Source organism: Rhipicephalus microplus, unplaced genomic scaffold, assembly GCF_043290135.1.
Source record: "Rhipicephalus microplus isolate Deutch F79 unplaced genomic scaffold, USDA_Rmic scaffold_38, whole genome shotgun sequence".
NCBI classification, from domain to species: Eukaryota; Metazoa; Arthropoda; class Arachnida; order Ixodida; family Ixodidae; genus Rhipicephalus; species Rhipicephalus microplus.
This window is the reverse complement of record NW_027464611.1, coordinates 1,688,897-1,705,043: the sequence shown is the minus strand read 5'-3', so window position 1 is coordinate 1,705,043 and position 16,147 is coordinate 1,688,897. Positions and strand designations below refer to the sequence as shown.

General features: G+C 53.3%; 1 non-coding gene across 1 annotated transcript; it reads right to left on the bottom strand.

The window, feature by feature from the left end:
- Window positions 1–6,496: 6,496 nt before the first annotated feature.
- TRNAN-GUU (transfer RNA asparagine (anticodon GUU)) lies at window positions 6,497–6,570 on the bottom strand. Its single transcript has one exon. It is a non-coding gene; the product is annotated as a tRNA-Asn (tRNA).
- Between the last annotated feature and the right edge of the window lie 9,577 nt (window positions 6,571–16,147).

Genomic DNA, 16,147 nt, shown 5'->3' with positions numbered 1-16,147 from the left:
CCAAAAAAAGCAACACACCACTCCCGGGAGGGCTCGAAACTCCAACCTTTCGGTTAACACCCGATCGCGCTAGCTAATTGCGCCACGGAGACAGTCGTGCTCCACTCTCACCACCATCAGAACATATCTTCAAAGCTATCAGCCCAAAGAAAAAAAAGCGCCGCACCAACACCGGGTGCGCTCGTACCTCCAACCGTTCGGTCAACAGCCGATCGCGCTAGCCAATCGCACCACGGAGACAGTCGTGCTCCACTCTCCCCACCGTCAGAACATTTCTTCAGAGCTATCAGCCCAAAGAAAAAAAGCGTCGCACCACCACCGGGTGGGGTTGAACCTCCAACCTTTCGGTTAACAGCCGATCGCACTAGCCAATTGCGCCACGGAGACAGTCGTGCTCCACTCTCACCACATACAGAACATATCTTCAAAGCTATCAGCGCAAAAAAAGCAACACACCACTCCCGGGAGGGCTCGAACCTCCAACCTTTTGGTTAACAGCCGATCGCGCTAGCCAATTGCGCCACAGAGACAGTCGTGCTCCACTCTCACCACCATCAGAACATATCTTCAAAGCTTTCAGCCCAAAGAAAAAAAAGCGCCGCACCACCACTGGGTGGGCTCGAACCTCCAGCCTTTCGGTTAACAGCCGATCGCGCTAGCCAATTGCGCCACGGAGACAGTCCTGCTCCACCCTCACCACCATCAGAACATATCTTCAAAGCTATCAGCCCAAAGAAAAAAAAGCGCCGCACCACCACCGGGTGGGCTCGAACCTCCAACCTTTCGGTTAACAGCCGATCGCGCAAGCCAATTGCGCCCCGGAGACAGTCCTGCTCCACTCTCACCACCATCAGAACATATCGTCAAAGCTATCAGCCCAAAGAAAAAAAGCAACACACCACACCCCGGAGGGCTCGAACCTCCAACCTTTCAGTTAACAGCCGATCGCGCTAGCCAATTGCGCCACGGAGAAAGTCGTGCTCCACTCTCACCACCATCAGAGCATATCTTCAAAGCTATCAGCCTAAAGAAAAAAAAGCGCCGCACCACCACCGGATGGGCTCGAACCTCCAACCTTTCCGTTAACAGACGATCGCGCTAGCCGATCGCGCCACGGAGGCAGTTGTGCTCCACTCTCAACACCATCAGAACATATTTTCAAAGCTATCAGCGCAAAGAAAAAAGCAACACACCCCTCCCGGGAGGGCTCGAAACTCCAACCTTTCGGTTAACAGCCGATCGTGCTAGCCAATTGCGCCATGGAGACAGTCGTGCTCCACTCTCACCACCAACAGAACATATCTTCAAAGCTATCAGCGCAAAGAAAAAAGCAACACACCACTCTCGGGAGGGCTCGAACCTCCAACTTTTCGGTTAACAGCCGATCGCGCTAGCCAATTGCGCCACGGAGACAGTCCAGCTCCACTCTCACCACCATCAGAACATATCTTAAAAGCTATCAGCCCAAAAAAAAAGCAACACACCACTCCCGGGAGGGCTCGAAACTCCAACCTTTCGGTTAACACCCGATCGCTCTAGCCAATTGCGCCACGGAGACAGTCGTGCTCCACTCTCACCACCATCAGAAAATATCTTCAAAGCTATCAGCCCAAAGAAAAAAAAGCGCCGCACCAACACCGGGTGCGCTCGTACCTCCAACCGTTCGGTCAACAGCCGATCGCGCTAGCCAATCGCACCACGGAGACAGTCGTGCTCCCTCTCACCACCATCAGAACATATCTTCAAAGCTATCAGCGCAAAGAAAACAGGAACACACAACTCCCGGGAGGGCTCGAACCTCGGACCTTTCGGTTAACAGCCGATCGCGCTAGCCAATTGCGCCACGGAGACAGTCGTGCTCCACTCTCACCACTATCAGAACATATCGTCAAAGCTATCAGCCCAAAGAAAAAAAGCAACACACCACTCCCCGGAGGGCTCGAACCTCCAACTTTTCAGTTAACAGCCGATCGCGCTAGCCAATAGCGCCACGGAGACAGTCGTGCTCCCTCTCACCACCATCAGAACATATCTTCAAAGCTATCAGCCCAAAGAAAAAAAACAACACACCACTCCCGGGAGGGCTCGAACCTCCAACCTTTCGGTTAACAGCCGATCGCGCTAGCCTATTGCGCCACGGAGACAGTCGTGCTCCACTCTCCCCACCGTCAGAACATTTCTTCAGAGCTATCAGCCCAAAGAAAAAAAGCGTCGCACCACCACCGGGTGGGGTTGAACCTCCAACCTTTCGGTTAACAGCCGATCGCGCTAGCCAATTGCGCCATGGAGACAGTCGTGCTCCACTCTCACCACATACAGAACATATCTTCAAAGCTATCAGCGCAAAAAAAAGCAACACACCACTCCCGGGAGGGCTCGAACCTCCATCCTTTTGGTTAACAGCCGATCGCGCTAGCCAATTGCGCCACGAAGACAGTCCTGCTCCACTCTCACCACCATCAGAACATATCTTCAAAGCTATCAGCCCAAAGAAAAAAAAGCGCCGCACCACCACCGGGTGCGCTCGAACCTCCAACCTTTCGGTCAACAGCCGATCGCGCTAGCCAATTGCGCCACAGAGACAGTCGTGCTCCACTCTCACCACCATCAGAACATATCTTCAAAGCTATCAGCCCAAAGAAAAAAAAGCGCCGCACCACCACTGGGTGGGCTCGAACCTCCAGCCTTTCGGTTAACAGCCGATCGCGCTAGCCAATTTTGCCACGGAGACAGTCCTGCTCCACTCTCACCACCATCAGAAGATATCTTCAAAGCTATCAGCCCAAAGAAAAAAAAGCGCCGCACAAGCACCGGTTGGGCTCGAACCTCCAACCTTTCGGTCAACAGCCGATCGCGCTAGCCAATTGCGCAACGGAGACAGTCCTACAACACTCTCACCACCATCAGAACATATCTTCAAAGCTATCAGCCCAAAGAAAAAAAAGCAACACACCACTCCCGGGAGGGCTCGAACCTCCAACCTTTCAGGTAACAGCCGATCGCGCTAGCCATTTGCGCCACGGAGACAGTCCTGCTCCACTCTCACCACCATCAGAACATATCTTCAAAGCTATCAGCCCAAAGAAAAAAAAGCAACACACCACTACCGGGAGGGCTCGAACCTCCAACCTTTCGGTTAACAGCCGATCGCGCTAGCCAATTGCGCCACGGAGACAGTCGTGCTCCACTCTCCCCACCGTCAGAACATTTCTTCAGAGCTATCAGCCCAAAGAAAAAAAGCGTCGCACCACCACCGTGTGGGCTCGAACCTCCAACCTTTCGGTTAACAGCCGATCGCGCTAGCCAATTGCGCCATGGAGACAGTCGTGCTCTACTCTCACCACATACAGAACATATCTTCAAAGCTATCAGCGCAAAGAATAAAGCAACATACCACTCACGGGAGGGCTCGAACCTCCAACCTTTCGGTTAACAGCCGATCGTGCTAGCCAATTGCGCCACGGAGACAGTCCTGCTCCACTCTCACCACCATCAGAACATATCTTCAAAGCTATCAGCCCAAAGAAAAAAAAGCGCCCCACCACCACCGGGTGCGCTCGAACCTCCAACCTTTCGGGCAACAGCCGATCGCGCTAGCCAATTGCGCCACGGAGACAGTCGTGCTCCACTCTCACCACCATCAGAACATATCTTCAAAGCTATCAGCCCAAAGAAAAAAAAGCGCCGCACCACCACCGGGTGGGCTCGAACCTCCAACCGTTCGGTTAAAAGCCGATCGCGCAAGCCAATTGCGCACCGGAGACAGTCCTGCTCCCCTCTCACCACCATCAGAACATATCGACAAAGCTATCAGCCCAAAGAAAAAAAAGCAACACACCACTCCCCGGAGGGCTCGAACCTCCAACCTTTCAGTTAACAGCCGATCGCGCTAGCCAATTGCGCCACGGAGACAGTCGTGCTCCACTCTCACCACCAACAGAACATATCTTCAAAGCTATCAGCGCAAAGAAAAAAGCAACACACCACTCTCGGGAGGGCTCGAACCTCCAACCTTTCGGTTAACAGCCGATCGCGCTAGCCAATTTCGCCACGGAGACAGTCCTGCTCCACTCTCACCACCATTAGAACATATCTTCAAAGCTATCAGGCCATAGAAAAAAAGCGCCGCACCACCACCGGGTGGGCTCGAACCTCTAACCTTTCGGTTAACGACTGAACGCGCTACCCAATTGCGCCACGGAGACAGTCCTGCTCCACTCTCACCACCATCAGAACATATCTTCAAAGCTATCAGCCCAAAGAAAAAAAAGCAACACACCACTCCCGGGAGGGCTCGAACCTCCAACCTTTCGGATAACAGCCGATCGCGCTAGCCAATTGCGCCATGGAGACAGTCCTGCTCCACTCTCACCACCATCAGAACATATCTTCAAATCTATCAGCCCAAAGAAAAAAAAAGCAACACACCACTCTCGGGAGGGCTCGAACCTCAAACTTTCAGTTAACACCCGATCGCGCTAGCCAATTACGCCACGGAGACAGTCGTGCTCCACTCTCACCACCATCAGAACATATCTTCAAAGCTATCAGCGCAAAGAAAACAGCAACACACCACTTCCGGGAGGGCTCGAACCTCCAACCATTTGGTTAACAGCCGATCGCGATAGCCAATTGCGCCACGGAGACAGTCCTGCTCCACTCTCACCACCACCAGAACATATCTTCAAAGCTATCAGCCCAAAGAAAAAAAAGCGCCGCACCACCACCGGGTGCGCTCGAACCTCCAACCTTTCGGTACACAGCCGATCGCGCTAGCCAATTGCGCCACGGAGACAGTCGTGCTCCACTCTCACCACCATCAGAACATATCTTCAAAGCCATCAGCCCAAAGAAAGAAAAGCGCCGAACCACCACCGGGTGTGCTCGAACCTCCAACCATTCGGTTAACAGCCGATCGCGCAAGCCAATTGCGCCCCGGAGACAGTCCTGCTCCACTGTCACCACCATCAGAACATATCGTCAAAGCTGTCAGCCCAAAGAAAAAAAAGCAACAGACCACTCCCCGGAGGGCTCAAACCTCCAACCTTTCAGTTAACAGCCGATCGCGCTACCCAATTGCGCCACGGAGACAGTCCTGCTGCACTTTCACCACCATCAGAACATATCTTCAAAGCTATCAGCCCAAAGAAAAAAAAAGCAACACACCACTCCCGGAAGGGCTCGAACCTCCAACCTTTCGGTTAACAGCCGATCGCGCTAGCCAATTGCGCCACGGAGACAGTCCTGCTCCACTCTCACCACCATCAGAACATATCTTCGAAGCTATCAGCCCAAAGAAAAAAAGCAACACACCACTCCCGGGAGGGCTCGAAACTCCAACCTTTCGGTTAACAGCCGATCGCGCTAGCCAATTGCACCACGGAGACAGTCGTGCTCCACTCTCACCACCATCAGAACATATCTTCAAAGCTATCAGCCCGAAGAAAAAAAAAGCGCAGCACCACCACCGGGTGCGCTCGAACCTCCAACCTTTCGGTCAACAGCCGATCGTGCTAGCCAATTGCGCCACGGAGACAGTCGTGCTCCACTCTCACCACCATCAGAACATATCTTCAAAACTATCAGCCCAAAGAAAAAAAAGCGCCGCACCACCACTGGGTGGGCTCGAACCTCCAGCCTTTCGGCTAACAGCCGATCGCGCTAGCCAATTGTGCATCGGAGACAGTCGTGCTCCGCTCTCACCACCGTCAGAACAATTCTTCAGAGCTATCAGCCCAAAGAAAAAGAAGCGCCGCACCACCCCCGGGTGGGCTCGAACCTCCAATCTTTCGGTTAACAGCCGATCGCGCTAGCCAATTGCACCACGAAGACAGTCCTCCTCCACTCTCACCACCACCAGAACATATCTTCAAAGCTATCATCCCATAGAAAAAAAGCGCCGCACCACCACCGGGTGGGCTCCAACCTCTAACCTTTCGGTTAACGACTGAACGCGCTACCCAATTGCGCCACGGAGACAGTCCTGCTCCACTCTCACCACCATCAGAACATATCTTCAAAGCTATCAGCCCAAAGAAAAAAAAGCGCCGCACCACCACTGGGTGGGCTCGAACCTCCAGCCTTTCGGCTAACAGCCGATCGCGCTAGCCAATTGTGCATCGGAGACAGTCGTGCTCCGCTCTCACCACCGTCAGAACAATTCTTCAGAGCTATCAGCCCAAAGAAAAAGAAGCGCCGCACCACCCCCGGGTGGGCTCGAACCTCCCATCTTTCGGTTAACAGCCGATCGCGCTAGCCAATTGCACCACGGAGACAGTCCTCCTCCACTCTCACCACCACCAGAACATATCTTCAAAGCTATCATCCCATAGAAAAAAAGCGCCGCACCACCACCGGGTGGGCTCCAACCTCTAACCTTTCGGTTAACGACTGAACGCGCTACCCGATTGCGCCACGGAGACAGTCCTGCTCCACTCTCACCACCATCAGAACATATCTTCAAAGCTATCAGCCCAAAGAAAAAAAAGCAACACACCACCCCCGGGAGGGCTCGAACCTCCAACCTTTCGGTTAACAGCCGATCGCGCTAGCCAATTGCGCCACGGAGACAGTCCTGCGCCACTCTCACCACTATCAGAACATATCTTCGAAGCTATCAGCCCAAAGAAAAAAAAGCAACACACCACTCCCGGGAGGGCTCGAAACTCCAACCTTTCGGTTAACAGCCGATCGCGCTAGCCAATTGCGCCACGGAGACAGTCGTGCTCCACTGTCACCACCATCAGAACATATCTTCAAAGCTATCAGGCCATAGAAAAAAAAGCGCCGCACCACCACCGGGTGGGCTCGAACCTCCAACCTTTCGGTTAACGACCGAACGCGATACCCAATTGCGCCACGGAGACAGTCCTGCTCCACTCTCACCACATACAGAACATATCTTCAAAGCTATCAGCGCAAAGAAAAAAGCAACACACCACTCCCGGGAGGGCTCGAACCTCCAACCTTTCGGTTAACAGCCGATCGCGCTAGCCAATTGCGCCACGGAGACAGTCCTGCTCCACTCTCACCACCGTCAGAACATATCTTCAAAGCTATCAGCCCAAAGAAAAAAAAGCGCCGCACCACCACCGGGTGCGCTCGAACCTCCAACCTTTCGGTCAACAGCCGATCGCGCTAGCCAATCGCGCCACGGAGACAGTCCTGCTCCGCTCTCACCACCATCAGAACATATCTTCAAAGTTATCAGCGCAAAGAATAAAGCAACACACCACTCCCGGGAGGGCTCGAAACTCCAACCTTTAGGTTAACAGCCGATCGCGCTAGCCAATTGCGCAACGGAGACAGTCCTGCTCCACTCTCATCACCATCAGAACATATCTTCAAAGCTGTCAGCCCAAAGAAAAAAAAGCAACACACCACTCCCCGGAGGGCTAGAACCTCCAACCTTTTGGTTAACAGCCGATCGTGCTAGCCAATTGCGCAATGGAGACAGTCCTGCTCCACTCTTACCACGATCAGAACATATCTTCAAAGCTATCAGCCCATAGAAAAAAAAGCGCCGCACCACCACCGGGTGGGCTCGAACCTCCAACCTTTCGGTTAAGAGCCGATCGCGCTAGCCAATTGCGCCATGCAGACAGTCGTGCTCCACTCTCCCCACCGTCAGAACATTTCTTCAGAGCTATCAGCCCAAAGAAAAAAAGCGTCGCAGCACCACCGGGTGGGCTCGAACCTCCAACCTTTCGGTTAACAGCCGATCGCGCTAGCCAATTGCGCCATGGAGACAGTCGTGCTCCACTCTCACCACATACACAACATATCTTCAAAGCTATCAGCGCAAAGAAAAAAGCAACACACCACTCTCGGGAGGGCTCGAACCTCCAACCTTTCCGTTAACAGCCGATCGCGCTAGCCAATTGCGGCACGGAGACAGTCCTGCTCCACTCTCACCACCATCAGAACATATCTTCAAAGCTATCAGCCCAAAGAAAAAAAAGCGCCGCACCACCACCGGGTGCGCTCGAACCTCCAACCTTTCGATCAACAGCCGATCGCGCTAGCCAATTGCGCCACGGAGACAGTCGTGCTCCACTCTTACCACGATCAGAACATATCTTCGATGCTATCAGCCCATAGAAAAAAAAGCGCCGCACCACCACTGGGTGGGCTCGAACCTCCAAACTTTTGGTTAACGACCGAACGGGCTACCCAATTGCGCCATGGAGACAGTCCTGCTCCACTCTCACCACCATCAGAACATATCTTCAAAGCTATCAGCCCAAAGAAAAAAAAGCAACACACCACTCCCGGGAGGGCTCGAACCTCCAACCTTTCGGTTAACAGCCGATTGCGCTAGCCATTTGCGCCACGGAGACATTTGTGCTCCGCTCTCACCACCAACAGAACCTATCTTCAAAGCTATCAGCTCAAAGAAAAAAGCAATACACCACACTCGGGAGAGCTCGAACCTCCAACCTTTCGGTTAACAGCCGATCGCGCTAGCCAATTTCGCCACGGAGACAGTCCTGCTCCACTCTCACCACCATCAGAACATACCTTCAAAGCTATCAGCCCGAAGAAAAAAAAAAGCGCCGCACCACCACCGGGTGCGCTCGAACCTCCAACCTTTCGGTCAACAGCCGATCGTGCTAGCCAATTGCTCCACGGAGACAGTCGTGCTCCACTCTCACCACCATCAGAACATATCTTCAAAGCTATCAGCCCAAAGAAAAAAAAGCGCCGCACCACCACTGGGTGGGCTCGAACCTCCAGCCCTTCGGTTAACAGCCGATCGCGCTAGCCAATTGCGCCACGGAGACAGTCCTGCTCCACTCTCACCACCATCAGAACATATCTTCAAAGCTATCAGCCCAAAGAAAAAAAGCGCCGCACAAGCACCGGTTGGGCTCGAACCTCCAACCTTTCGGTCAACAGCCGATCGCGCTAGCCAATTGCGCAACGGAGACAATCCTACTCCACTCTCAGCACCATCAGAACATATATTCAAAGCTATCAGCCCAAAGAAAAAAAAGCAACACACCACTCCCGGGAGGGCTCGAACCTCCAACCTTTCGGTTAACAGCCGATCGCGCTAGCCAATTGCGCCATGGAGACAGTCGTGCTCCACTTTCCCCACCGTCAGAACATTTCTTCAGAGCTATCAGCATAAAGAAAAAAAGCGTCGCAGCACCACCGGGTGGGCTCAAACCTCCAACCTTTCGGTTAACAGCCGATCGCGCTAGCCAATTGCGTCATGGAGACATTCGTGCTCCACTCTCACCACATACAGAACATATCTTCAAAGCTATCAGCGCAAAGAAAAAAGCAACACACCACTCCCGGGAGGGCTCGAACCTCCAACCTTTCGGTTAACAGCCGATCGCGCTAGCCAATTGCGGCACGGAGACAGTCCTGCTCCACTCTCACCACCATCAGAACATATCTTCAAAGCTATCAGCCCAAAGAAAAAAAAGCGCCGCACCACCACCGGGTGCGCTCGAACCTCCAAACTTTCGGTCAACAGCCGATCGCGCTAGCCAATTGCGCCATGGAGACAGTCGTGCTCCACTCTCACCACCATCAGAACATATCTTCAAAGCTATCAGCCCAAAGAAAAAAAAGCGCCGCACCACCACCGGGTGGGCTCGAAACTCCAACCTTTCGGTTAACAGCCGATCGCGCAAGCCAATTGCGCCCCGGAGACAGTCCTGCTCCACTCTCACCACCATCAGAACATATCGTCAAAGCTATCAGCCCAAAGAAAAAAAGCAACACACCACTCCACGGAGGGCTCGAACCTCCAACCTTTCAGTTAACAGCCGATCGCGCTAGCCAATTGCGCCACGGAGACAGTCGTGCTCCACTCTCACCACCATCAGAGCATATCTTCAAAGCTATCAGCCTAAAGAAAAAAAAAGCGCCGCACCACCACCGGATGGGCTCGAACCTCCAACCTTTCCGTTAACAGACGATCGCGCTAGCCGATCGCGCCACGGAGGCAGTTGTGCTCCACTCTCACCACCATCAGAACATATTTTCAAAGCTATCAGCGCAAAGAAAAAAGCAACACACCCCTCCCGGGAGGGCTCGAAACTCCAACCTTTCGGTTAACAGCCGATCGTGCTAGCCAATTGCGCCATGGAGACAGTCGTGCTCCACTCTCACCACCAACAGAACATATCTTCAAAGCTATCAGCGCAAAGAAAAAAGCAACACACCACTCTCGGGAGGGCCCGAACCTCCAACTTTACGGTTAACAGCCGATCGCGCTAGCCAATTGCGCCACGGAGACAGTCCTGCTCCACTCTCACCACCATCAGAACATATCTTGAAAGCTATCAGCCCAAAAAAAGCAACACACCACTCCCGGGAGGGCTCGAAACTCCAACCTTTCGGTTAACACCCGATCGCGCTAGCTAATTGCGCCACGGAGACAGTCGTGCTCCACTCTCACCACCATCAGAACATATCTTCAAAGCTATCAGCCCAAAGAAAAAAAAGCGCCGCACCAACACCGGGTGCGCTCGTACCTCCAACCGTTCGGTCAACAGCCGATCGCGCTAGCCAATCGCACCACGGAGACAGTCGTGCTCCACTCTCCCCACCGTCAGAACATTTCTTCAGAGCTATCAGCCCAAAGAAAAAAAGCGTCGCACCACCACCGGGTGGGGTTGAACCTCCAACCTTTCGGTTAACAGCCGATCGCACTAGCCAATTGCGCCACGGAGACAGTCGTGCTCCACTCTCACCACATACAGAACATATCTTCAAAGCTATCAGCGCAAAAAAAGCAACACACCACTCCCGGGAGGGCTCGAACCTCCAACCTTTTGGCTAACAGCCGATCGCGCTAGCGAATTGCGCCACAGAGACAGTCGTGCTCCACTCTCACCACCATCAGAACATATCTTCAAAGCTTTCAGCCCAAAGAAAAAAAAGCGCCGCACCACCACTGGGTGGGCTCGAACCTCCAGCCTTTCGGTTAACAGCCGATCGCGCTAGCCAATTGCGACACGGAGACAGTCCTGCTCCACCCTCACCACCATCAGAACATATCTTGAAAGCTATCAGCCCAAAGAAAAAAACAACACACCACTCCCGGGAGGGCTCGAACCTCCAACCTTTCGGTTAACAGCCGATCGCGCTAGCCTATTGCGCCACGGAGACAGTCGTGCTCCACTCTCCCCACCGTCAGAACATTTCTTCAGAGCTATCAGCCCAAAGAAAAAAAGCGTCGCACCACCACCGGGGGGATTCGAACCTCCAACCTTTCGGTTAACAGCCGATCGCGCTAGCCAATTGCGCCACGGAGACAGTCCTGCTCCACTCTCACCACCATCAGAACATATCTTGAAAGCTATCAGCCCAAAAAAAGCAACACACCACTCCCGGGAGGGCTCGAAACTCCAACCTTTCGGTTAACACCCGATCGCGCTAGCTAATTGCGCCACGGAGACAGTCGTGCTCCACTCTCACCACCATCAGAACATATCTTCAAAGCTATCAGCCCAAAGAAAAAAAAGCGCCGCACCAACACCGGGTGCGCTCGTACCTCCAACCGTTCGGTCAACAGCCGATCGCGCTAGCCAATCGCACCACGGAGACAGTCGTGCTCCACTCTCCCCACCGTCAGAACATTTCTTCAGAGCTATCAGCCCAAAGAAAAAAAGCGTCGCACCACCACCGGGTGGGGTTGAACCTCCAACCTTTCGGTTAACAGCCGATCGCACTAGCCAATTGCGCCACGGAGACAGTCGTGCTCCACTCTCACCACATACAGAACATATCTTCAAAGCTATCAGCGCAAAAAAAGCAACACACCACTCCCGGGAGGGCTCGAACCTCCAACCTTTTGGTTAACAGCCGATCGCGCTAGCCAATTGCGCCACAGAGACAGTCGTGCTCCACTCTCACCACCATCAGAACATATCTTCAAAGCTTTCAGCCCAAAGAAAAAAAAGCGCCGCACCACCACTGGGTGGGCTCGAACCTCCAGCCTTTCGGTTAACAGCCGATCGCGCTAGCCAATTGCGCCACGGAGACAGTCCTGCTCCACCCTCACCACCATCAGAACATATCTTGAAAGCTATCAGCCCAAAGAAAAAAACAACACACCACTCCCGGGAGGGCTCGAACCTCCAACCTTTCGGTTAACAGCCGATCGCGCTAGCCTATTGCGCCACGGAGACAGTCGTGCTCCACTCTCACCACCATCAGAACATATCTTCAAAGCTATCAGCCCAAAGAAAAAAAAGCGCCGCACCACCACCGGGTGGGCTCGAACCTCCAACCTTTCGGTTAACAGCCGATCACGCAAGCCAATTGCGCCCCGGAGACAGTCCTGCTCCACTCTCACCACCATCAGAACATATCGTCAAAGCTATCAGCCCAAAGAAAAAAAGCAACACACCACTCCCCGGAGGGCTCGAACCTCCAACCTTTCAGTTAACAGCCGATCGCGCTAGCCAATTGCGCCACGGAGACAGTCGTGCTCCACTCTCACCACCATCAGAGCATATCTTCAAAGCTATCAGCCTAAAGAAAAAAAAGCGCCGCACCACCACCGGATGGGCTCGAACCTCCAACCTTTCCGTTAACAGACGATCGCGCTAGCCGATCGCGCCACGGAGGCAGTTGTGCTCCACTCTCACCACCATCAGAACATATTTTCAAAGCTATCAGCGCAAAGAAAAAAGCAACACACCCCTCCCGGGAGGGCTCGAAACTCCAACCTTTCGGTTAACAGCCGATCGTGCTAGCCAATTGCGCCATGGAGACAGTCGTGCTGCACTCTCACCACCAACAGAACATATCTTCAAAGCTATCAGCGCAAAGAAAAAAGCAACACACCACTCTCGGGAGGGCTCGAACCTCCAACTTTTCGGTTAACAGCCGATCGCGCTAGCCAATTGCGCCACGGAGACAGTCCAGCTCCACTCTCACCACCATCAGAACATATCTTAAAAGCTATCAGCCCAAAAAAAAGCAACACACCACTCCCGGGAGGGCTCGAAACTCCAACCTTTCGGTTAACACCCGATCGCGCTAGCCAATTGCGCCACGGAGACAGTCGTGCTCCACTCTCACCACCTTTAGAAAATATCTTCAAAGCTATCAGCCCAAAGAAAAAAAAGCGCCGCAACAACACCGGGTGCGCTCGTACCTCCAACCGTTCGGTCAACAGCCGATCGCGCTAGCCAATCGCACCACGGAGACAGTCGTGCTCCCTCTCACCACCATCAGAACATATCTTCAAAGCTATCAGCGCAAAGAAAACAGGAACACACAACTCCCGGGAGGGCTCGAACCTCGGACCTTTCGGTTAACAGCCGATCGCGCTAGCCAATTGCGCCATGGAGACAGTCGTGCTCCACTCTCACCACTATCAGAACATATCGTCAAAGCTATCAGCCCAAAGAAAAAAAGCAACACACCACTCCCCGGAGGGCTCGAACCTCCAACTTTTCAGTTAACAGCCGATCGCGCTAGCCAATAGCGCCACGGAGACAGTCGTGCTCCCTCTCACCACCATCAGAAAATATCTTCAAAGCTATCAGCCCAAAGAAAAAAAACAACACACCACTCCCAGGAGGGCTCGAACCTCCAACCTTTCGGTTAACAGCCGATCGCGCTAGCCTATTGCGCCACGGAGACAGTCGTGCTCCACTCTCCCCACCGTCAGAACATTTCTTCAAAGCTATCAGCGCAAAAAAAAGCAACACACCACTCCCGGGAGGGCTCGAACCTCCATCCTTTTGGTTAACAGCCGATCGCGCTAGCCAATTGCGCCACGGAGACAGTCCTGCTCCACTCTCACCACCATCAGAACATATCTTCAAAGCTATCAGCCCAAAGAAAAAAAAGCGCCGCACCACCACCGGGTGCGCTCGAACCTCCAACCTTTCGGTCAACAGCCGATCGCGCTAGCCAATTGCGCCACAGAGACAGTCGTGCTCCACTCTCACCACCATCAGAACATATCTTCAAAGCTATCAGCCCAAAGAAAAAAAGCGTCGCACCACCACCGGGTGGGGTTGAACCTCCAACCTTTCGGTTAACAGCCGATCGCGCTAGCCAATTGCGCCACGGAGACAGTCGTGCTCCACTCTCACCACATACAGAACATATCTTCAAAGCTATCAGCGCAAAAAAAAGCAACACACCACTCCCGGGAGGGCTCGAACCTCCATCCTTTTGGTTAACAGCCGATCGCGCTAGCCAATTGCGCCACGGAGACAGTCCTGCTCCACTCTCACCACCATCAGAACATATCTTCAAAGCTATCAGCCCAAAGAAAAAAAAGCGCCGCACCACCACCGGGTGCGCTCGAACCTCCAACCTTTCGGTCAACAGCCGATCGCGCTAGCCAATTGCGCCACAGAGACAGTCGTGCTCCACTCTCACCACCATCAGAACATATCTTCAAAGCTATCAGCCCAAAGAAAAAAAAGCGCCGCACCACCACTGGGTGGGCTCGAACCTCCAGCCTTTCGGTTAACAGCCGATCGCGCTAGCCAATTCTGCCACGGAGACAGTCCTGCTTCACTCTCACCACCATCAGAAGATATCTAAAGCTATCAGCCCAAAGAAAAAAAAGCGCCGCACAAGCACCAGTTGGGCTCGAACCTCCAACCTTTCTGTCAACAGCCGATCGCGCTAGCCAATTGCGCAACGGAGACAGTCCTACAACACTCTCACCACCATCAGAACATATCTTCAAAGCTATCAGCCCAAAGAAAAAAAAGCAACACACCACTCCCGGGAGGGCTCGAACCTCCAACATTTCAGGTAACAGCCGATCGCGCTAGCCATTTGCGCCACGGAGACAGTCCTGCTCCACTCTCACCACCATCAGAACATATCTTCAAAGCTACCAGCCCAAAGAAAAAAAAGCAACACACCACTCCCGGGAGGGCTCGAACCTCCAACCTTTCGGTTAACAGCCGATCGCGCTAGCCAATTGCGCCACGGAGACAGTCGTGCTCCACTCTCCCCACCGTCAGAACATTTCTTCAGAGCTATCAGCCCAAAGAAAAAAAGCGTCGCACCACCACCGGGTGGGCTCGAACCTCCAACCTTTCGGTTAACAGCCGATCGCGCTAGCCAATTGCGCCATGGAGACAGTCGTGCTCTACTCTCACCACATACAGAACATATCTTCAAAGCTATCAGCGCAAAGAATAAAGCAACATACCACTCACGGGAGGGCTCGAACCTCCAACCTTTCGGTTAACAGCCGATCGTGCTAGCCAATTGCGCCACGGAGACAGTCCTGCTCCACTCTCACCACCATCAGAACATATCTTCAAAGCTATCAGCCCAAAGAAAAAAAAGCGCCCCACCACCACCGGGTGCGCTCGAACCTCCAACCTTTCGGGCAACAGCCGATCGCGCTAGCCAATTGCGCCACGGAGACAGTCGTGCTCCACTCTCACCACCATCAGAACATATCTTCAAAGCTATCAGCCCAAAGAAAAAAAAGCGCCGCACCACCACCGGGTGGGCTCGAACCTCCAACCTTTCGGTTAACAGCCGATCGCGCAAGCCAATTGCGCACCGGAGACAGTCCTGCTCCCCTCTCACCACCATCAGAACATATCGTCAAAGCTATCAGCCCAAAGAAAAAAAAGCAACACACCACTCCCCGGAGGGCTCGAACCTCCAACCTTTCAGTTAACAGCCGATCGCGCTAGCCAATTGCGCCACGGAGACAGTCGTGCTCCACTCTCACCACCAACAGAACATATCTTCAAAGCTATCAGCGCAAAGAAAAAAGCAACACACCACTCTCGGGAGGGCTCGAACCTCCAACCTTTCGGTTAACAGCCGATCGCGCTAGCCAATTTCGCCACGGAGACAGTCCTGCTCCACTCTCACCACCATTAGAACATATCTTCAAAGCTATCAGGCCATAGAAAAAAAGCGCCGCACCACCACCGGGTGGGCTCGAACCTCTAACCTTTCGGTTAACGACTGAACGCGCTACCCAATTGCGCCACGGAGACAGTCCTGCTCCACTCTCACCACCATCAGAACATATCTTCAAAGCTATCAGCCCAAAGAAAAAAAAGCAACACACCACTCCTGGGAGGGCTCGAACCTCCAACCTTTCGGATAACAGCCGATCGCGCTAGCCAATTGCGCCATGGAGACAGTCCTGCTCCACTCTCACCACCATCAGAAC